Source organism: Salvelinus sp. IW2-2015, unplaced genomic scaffold (genome assembly GCF_002910315.2).
Source record: "Salvelinus sp. IW2-2015 unplaced genomic scaffold, ASM291031v2 Un_scaffold933, whole genome shotgun sequence".
Classification (NCBI taxonomy): Eukaryota; Metazoa; Chordata; class Actinopteri; order Salmoniformes; family Salmonidae; genus Salvelinus; species Salvelinus sp. IW2-2015.
Genome location: NW_019942655.1, coordinates 15,089 through 23,998, shown reverse-complemented (window position 1 = coordinate 23,998; position 8,910 = coordinate 15,089).

Genomic DNA, 8,910 nt, shown 5'->3' with positions numbered 1-8,910 from the left:
GGTGTTGTTGTTGCTACCGTTTGGATGTCATTGGTTGTGTGCTGTGTCTGTTGGTGTGTCTGTTTGGTGTCCGTTGGTGTGGTTGTTGTGTCTGTTGATGTGCTGTTGTGGTGTTTTTCTGTTGTGTGTGCTGTTGATGTCTGTTTGGTGTGTAGTTGTGTCTGTTCGTGTGTAGTTGTGTCCGTTGTTGTTCTTGTTGTATCTGTTCGTGTCTGTTGGTGTGTTGTTGTTGCAACGTTTGTGTCAATGGTGTGGTGCTGTGTCTGTTGGTGTGTCTGTTGGTGTGCTGTTGTGTCTGTTGGTGTGTGTGTGGTTCTGTTGGTGTGTGGTGTGTTTGTGGTGTGCTGGTGTGTTGTTGTGCACGTTGTGTCATTGGTGTGGTGCTGTGTCTGTTGGTGTGTCTGTGGTGTCCGTTGGTGTGTTGTTGTGTCTGTTGATGTGCTGTTGTGTCTGTTGGTGTGCTGTTGTGTCTGTTGGTGTGTAGTTGTGTCTGTTCGTTGTGTTAGTTGTTGTCCGTTGTTGTTTCTGTTGTATCTGTTGTGTCTGTTGGTGTGTGTTGTGCACGTTGGTGTCAATTGGTGTGGTGATGTGTCTGTGATGGTTTGTGTCTGTTGGTGTGCTGTTGTGTCTGTTGTTGCTTGGTGTGCTGTTGGTGTTTGGTGGCTGGTGTGTTGTTGTGACGTTCGGTGTAATTGGTGTGGTGCTGTGTCTGTTGTGTGTTGTTGGTGTCGTTGTGTGTTGTTGTGTCTGTTGTGTGTTGTGTTGGGTCTGTTGGTGCTGTAGTTGTGCGTTGTGTGTGTGTGGTGTCTGTTGGTGTTTGCTGGTGTGTGTCTGGTGTTTGGTGTGTTGTGTGCTCTGTGGTTGTGTGTGTGGTCATGTGGTTGTCTGGGTGTTAGTCTGTGTGTAGTTGTGTTGTTGGTGGTCGTTGTGTTATTGTGGTGTGGTGTGTGTGGTTGTAGTTGTGTCGTGTGGTTGTATTGTTGTTGGCTGCTGTGTTATGTTGATTGTGTGTTGTGTTATATGTGTTTGTTGGTGTCTGTTGGTGTGTAGTTGTGCTGACGGTGTTTTGTTGTTGTTGGTGTGTTGCTGTGTCTGTGGGTGTAGCTGTGGCTGTTGTGTGTTGCTGTGTCTGTTGGTGTGTTGCTGTTCTGTTGGTGTGTTGCTCTGTGTCTGTTGGTGTGTTGCTGTGTCTGTTGGTTGTTGTGGTCTGTCCGGTGCTGTGTTGTTGTGTGTGTGTTGTATCTGTTAGTGCTTGTTGATGTGTAGTCTGTGTCTTGTTGTCGTGCGTTGATGTCTGTTGTATTGTTCGTGTTTCTGTTGGTGTGTGTGTGGTGTGCTGAGTTGTCGTGTGTTGTGTGTGTGTGTGTGTGTGTGTGTGTGTGTGTGTGTGTGTGTGTGTGTTGTCTGTATCTGTTAGTGTCTGTTGTTGTGCTAGCTTTGGTCTGTTGGTGTGTGTGTGTGTGTCCCTCTACCCTTGATGCAAAGGGTTTCAGCAGACCGGAGAGGAGTTGGGGGGTGTCCAGTCTTGATGCCCGTGGCCGCAAGTCCCGCTCTGATTGGCAGATCGTCTGCCGCTGACCAGCGAGTGATGGAGGAGAGTCCAGCCTCCTGATTGGCTCAAGGTAGTAGGTGTCATTTGAGTTCAAGGCAATCAGGCCCCTGTTTCAGCAGAGGGAGAGATTAAAGAGGCGATGAAATAAAAAAATTACTACATTTAAAAAGAACCAAAAACAGCAACAAATATTTTATGCAGTTAAGCAACATTATTTATTTTACATAAGATAACACATATGATAATATTACATGACATTGTATCATGTGGAATGTCGAGATTGTCACAGATGATTTGCCCTGGGGTAGTTCCAGTGTTGGGGGCGATGAAGGACCCAGAGGCCCTAAGGGAAGTGGTATTTGAGCTATAAACAACAGAGCTGTACCATATGGAGGTTTAGCCTGTGGCCTTATACAGGGAGCCTGGAGGGAACTGTCCAAGAGGATAGAGGGCTGTAAAAGGCCATTTACGGCAGAGTGAGTCACTCTCCATATTATCTGTCAAGAGATTGTGTGTTGTGTGTGTGTGTGGTGTGTGTGTGTGTGGTGTGTTGTGTGTGTGTGTGTGTGTGTGTTGGTGTGTGTGTGTTGTGTGTGTGTGTGTGTGTGTGTGTGTGTGTGTGTGTGTGTGTGTATGCGAGTGAGAGAAAGATTGAGGAGGCTGTACCCCCTTTCATCATCAGACCCCTCCCTCCTCCCAACACACACACACAACACACCACACACACACTGGTTGCAGTCCATTGTAATTGTAGGATACACTCTGTAATCCCGCTGCACTGAACAGACATTACCAAGCACTACACTCTTAGGAATGGTTCCAAAAGAGTTCTTCGACTGTCCCCATATGAGAACCTTTTTAGTTCCATGTGGAGCCCTCTGTTGAAGGGGTTCTACATGGAACCCAAATTGTCATTCAAAGGTTCTCCTATGGGGACAGTCGAAGATCCCTTTTAGGTTATAGACAGCACCTTTTTTTTTCTCAGAATAGAATAAGTGTATAAATGGATTCCAATGGTGTGAAGATCCGATGATATAATTCTAACAAAACACCAGCAGCTCGTGAGTAGAGACAACAGAATGATTATTAGTAGAAAATTTCAGCATTATCTTTGCTCGTCTCCAGACACAACAGCACACCAACAGACACACCAACAGACACAACAGCACACCAACGGACACCAACAGACACACCAACAGACACAGCACCACACCAATTGACACCAACATGCACAACAACACACCAACATACACCAACAGACACACCAACAGACACGACAACACACCAACAGACACAGCTACACACCAACAAACACAACGGCACACCAACAGATACACACCAACAGACACATCAACACACCAACAGACAAAACAACACACCAACATACGCATCACCACACTAACAGACACAACAACATACCAACAGAAACTTGGGGAGGCAGGTAGCCTAGTGGTTAGAGCGTTTAGCCAATAACCAAAAGGTTGCTAGATCGATATCCCCGAGCTAACAAGGTAAAAATCTGTCATTCTGCCCCTGAACAAGGCAGGTAACCCATTGTTCCCCGGTAGGCCGTCATTGTAAATAAGTATTTGTTCTTAACTGACTTGCCTCGTTAAATAAAGGTTCAATAATCAATAGACACAACAAGTCTTTATTTATTTGGACACATTTCACATTCTCTATTGACCGCAAGCCCAACAAAGTCTTTCATTTGTATAAACTGTATGGTATGTTCTCTATCAACAGAACAAACAAGAGTGACAGAAGTTTTTACAGATGAACTTTCCAGCACCAGACGAAACAGAGTTACAAAAGAAAAGTCTATGTTTATGTTTGCATGGCAGATGTCAGACTATGCCACGGTATATAGCCCACACTTCTATTCCAACAAACCAAACATAGAGGTACAGCCAGACTCCACATCCTTCACCTCACAGTCACTAGAACAGCACCAAGCACGGCAAGAGCACAAACAATACAAATATTAAAGGTTCAGAAACGGATTGATTAAATACTAACTGATTAAATAAATACAAACTGATTGATTAAATACAAACTGATTAAATAAATACAAACTATGATTAAAACGTCAACTGGATTAAAATAAAAACAAAACGGATGATTAAATACAAACTATTAATACATAACAAATCTGATGAATTAAATACCAAACTCGATTAAAATAAATACAAACAGATTATTAAATACAAACTAGTAAATAAATAACAAACGATTGATTAAATACAACTATCAAAATAAATACAAACGAATTAGATTATACAACGAGTTAAAATCTCAAATGTGATAATACACTAATCAAACTGATTGATTAAATACAAACTATACAGTAAATACAATACAGTTGATAAAAAACTGAGAATTAAATACATAACAATTAAGATTACAACAAATTATAAATACAAACTGATTTAAAATAAATAACAAAACAGATTATTAAATAAAACTGATAAATGAAATACAAATCTGCATGATTAAATACAAACTATGAAGAAAAAAAGTAAAAACTATTATAAATCTACTATTAAATAACTACAAACTGATTGACTTAAATACAAAAACTATTCATATAAATACAAACAGATTGATAAATACCAACAGATGATTAAATACAAACAGATTATTAAATACAAACGAATGATTAAATACAACTGATTAAAATACATACAAACGATTATTAAATACAAAACTGATTGATTAAATCACATAACTGATTAAAAAATACAAACGGATTAATTAAATACAAGATACTATTAATAAATACAGAACTTGATGATAAATACAAACTGATTAAATAATACAAACTAATCTGATTAAATACAAAGCAGATTGATTAAATACAAACAGATGATTAATACAAACAGATTATAAATACAAACAGATTGATTAAATACAAACAGAATTAAATACATACAACTGATATAATACAACAGATGATTAAATACAAACTATTAATATAAATAATAAACAGATTGATTAAATACTAAACTGATAAATAAATACAAAACTGATTGTTTAAATACAATGATCATACATCAAAAATGAAATACAAACATAATACAAATATTAAATACCAAAACGTTAAAATAAATACAAACAGATAATTAAATACAAACTGGTAAAATACTATAAAGACTAAATATACGAAAACAGATGATTAAATGACAACTGATTAAAATAAATACAAACTATTTATGAAATACAAAAATAACTAGCACAACACGCATTGCAACAGCCAAAGTATGTAATATATTTTGATCATGATGATCAGAATTTACAACTATAATGAGGTGAGGAAAACTTAGCAGACCAAAGTAGACAGATTTCTATTTCCCTCTATTATCACATAATGAAAGGAGAAGCCTCTAATGCTTTTAAGGCATTACATTTAGGTGATATCCTGAGAACGCTTTGCTATTAAATAGATGTCTCTGTATTCATTCCTAAAGAGAATCTCTCTATAAATAATTTCTGTATTATTCCTTAAAGACTTCTCTGCTATTAAAATATATTTTCTGATTATTCTTGACATGAGACTCTTCTGCTATTAAATGATTTTCTATGGTATTATCTTGAAACTCTCGCTATTTAAATATAATTTTCTGGTATTATTCCTTTAATGAGACTTCTCTGCTATAAATAGTATGTTCTATATTCCTTGAAGACTCTCTCTGCCTATTAAATTTTAATTTCTGGTTTCCTTAAAGACTCTCTCTATTAAATAGTCTTCTAACTGCTCTCTTAATGACTGGTAATTATCCGTTGATAAACATCTCTGCTATTAAATAGTATTTTCTTGGTATTATTCCTTGAGAGACGTCCTCTGCTATTAAAATAGTATTTTCTGGTATTATTCCTTGAAAGAGAAGCTTCTTCTTTGGTTTATTAAACTTTCTATGATTGACATATATTCATCTCCTTTGGGGTATATACATCTATACTACACACATGCAAACCTAACCCCCAACACACACACACACACACACACACACACACAACACACACACACACACACACACACACACCACACACACACACACACACACACAACACACACACACACACACACACATCAACACAGACACAGACAGACACAGAGACACAGAGAGAGAAAGAGTGCATTTTGTCCTTCAGAGGAAATTACCATCTCTCTTGTCATACAAGCATAAACACATTATTGGATTTCTCTTAGAGACTTTTTAGAGGCACACACGAAATCACTTCGAGGCCAGCTGAAAGCCAGAGGGAATTATACGGTTGATGGTTTGGTCTGTTGCCGTTGCGTTTGTTTCCCCCCAGTGTGAGTCTGTCTTACTGTAGTGTCTTTCCACGGAGGAAGGCGAAAGGCTAAACACAGGGCCTAATTTGCTCCAGTGCAGCCGTGAATGCTGATAATGTCCCTGTGGTGAACAGTCATTCAAGCCTCTCTCTCTCTGTCCCTCTCTCTCTTTCTCTCTCTCTCTCTCTTTCAATTCAATTCAAGGGGCTTTATTGGCATGGGAAACATACAGTGCCTTCGGAAGGATCTACCTTACAACCTAATTCTAAAATGGATTACGTCGTTTTTTTCCTCATTCATCAACAGACAAAACCCCATAATGAAAAAGTGAAAACAGATTTTTTTGAAATGTTTGCAATTGTATAAAAAAAAAAAAACAGAAATACCTTATTTGCATAAGTATTCTGACTCTTTGCTATGAGAATCGAAATTGAGCTCAGGTGCATCCTGTTTCCATTGGTCATCCTTGAGATGTTTCTACAACTTGATTGGAGTCCACCTGTAGTAAATTAAATTGATTGGACATGATTTGGAAAGGCACACACCTGTCTATATAAGGTCCAACAGTTGACAGTGCATGTTAGAGCAAAATCCAATTGTCCTTAGAGCTCTGAGACAGGATTGTGTCGAGGCACAGATCTGGGGAATGGTACCAAAACGTTTCTGCAGCATTGAAGGTCCCCAAGAACACAGTGGCCTCCATCATTCTTAAATGGAAGAAGTTTGGAACCACCAAGACTCTTCCTAGCGCTGGCCACCCAGCCAAACTGAGCAATCGGGGGAGAAGGGCCTTAGTTAGGGAGGTGACCAAGAACCCGATGGTCACTCTGACAGAGCTCTATGGTTCCTCTGTGGAGGTGAGAGAAACTTCCAGAAGAACAACCATCTCTGCGCAGCAATCCACCAATGCAGGCCTTTCTGGTAGAGTGGCCAGACGGAAGCCACTCCTCAGTAAAAGGCACATGAACAGCAGCCGCTTGGAAGTTTTACAAAAGGCACCTAAAGACTCTCAGACCATGAGAAACAAGATTCTCTGGTCTGATGAAACCAAGATTGAACTCCTTGGCCTGAATGCCAAGCGTCACATCTGGAAGAAACCTGGCACCATCCCTACAGTGAAGCATGGTGGTGGCAGCATCATGCTGTGGGGATGTTTTTCAGCGGCAGGGACTGGGAGACTAGTCAGGATCGAGGGAAAGATGAACGGAGAAAAGTACAGAGAGATCCTTGATGAAAACCTGCTCAGGACCTCAGACTGGGGCGAAGGTTCACCTTCCAACAGGACAACGATGTCACGCTCGTAGAAAAGGTCGGATCAAGGCGCAGCGTGATTTGAGTTCCACATCTTTTATTGCTGTGAAACTTAAACAAAACAATAAACAAACTACTACAAACGTGAAAGCCGTAGTGCACAAAACACAACAAGACAACGAACATCAGCTGCCTCTAATTGGGAACCATATCAAGAGCACCAACATAGAAAAGACTAGAACACTCCCTAGTCACGCCCTGACCTACAACACCATAAAGAACCAAGGGCTCTCTATGGTCAGGGCGTGACAAACGACCCTAAGCACACAGCCAAGACAACGCAGGAGTGGCTTCGGGACAAGTTTCTGAATGTCCTTGAGTGGCCAAGCCAGAGCCCGGACTTGAACCTGATCGAACATCTCTGGAGAGACCTGAAAATAGGTGTGCAGTGACGCCCCTCATCCAACCTGACAGAGCTTGAGAGGATCTGCAGAGAAGAATAGGCGTGCCAAGCTTGTAGCATCATACCCAAGAACACTCAAGGCTGTAATCATTGTGCGTCAAAGTACTAAGTACTGAGTAAAAGGTCTGAATACTTATGTAATACTTACTGTATGTAAATGTAATATTTCTGTTTTTGCTTTGTTATTATGGGGTATTGTGATGTCATTATGGGGTATTGTGATGTCATTATGGGGTATTGTGATGTCATTATGGGGTATTGTGATGTCAATATGGGGTATTGTGATGTCATTATGGGGTATTGTGATGTCATTATGGGGTATTGTGTCTAGATTGAAGGGGGAAAAACGATGTAATCAATTTTAGAACAAGGTTGTAACGTAACAAAATGTGGAAAAAGTCAAGGGCTCTGAATACTTTCCGAAGGCACTGTACGTATGTTTACATTGCCAAAGCAGTAAAACAGATAATAAACAAATGTGAAATGAATAATAAAAAATAAACAGTAAACACGTAAAGTTCCAAAAGAATCAAGACGTTGCAAATATCATATTAAGTCTACATACAGTGTTGTAACGATGTAGAAATAGTTAAAGTACAAAAGGGAAAATAAATAAACATAAATATTGGTTGTATTTACAATTGTGTTTGTTCTTCACTGGTTGACCTTTTCTTGTGGCAACAGGTCACAAATCTTGCTGCTGTGATGCACACTGTGGTATTTCACCTAGTAGATATGGGAGTTCATCAAAATTGTGTTTGTTTTCAAATTCTTTGTAGGTCTGTGTAATCTGAGGGAAATATGTGTTTCTAATATGGTCATACATTTGGCAGGAAGGGTAGGCCGCCGAACCAGGGTGTCTGTAGTGACGCCTCTAGCACTCAGATACAGTGCCTTAGACCACTGCGCCACTCGGGAGCCCAGGGTGAATACATGGTCTGTCGTACGGTAATTTGGTAAAAAGTAAATTTGACATTTGCACAGTACATTGTTTTGACTGAGGAAATGTACGAGTCTGCTGTTAATGATAATGCAGAGGATTTCCCCAATCTTCTGCATAATTTTCCCAAGTTTGTTGTCTCTCGCTCTCTCTCTCCTCTCCATTTCTCCTCCTCTTCTCCTTCTATAACCTTCTCTTTCTCCCTCACATTTTCTCCTCCTCTTTTCATGCTCTTTTTGCTACGATTTTGTTTTCTTCCCCCTCTCTCTCCCTCCTTCTCTCTAGGCGCTACTCGCAATTTCTTGAACAGCCACCCATTAATTATGTTGAGATGCCAGCCATAGCAGACTCCAGACACGGTCAGACCACTGTCTTGAAAATAAACAGTGGAAACTCTCTCTATCTCC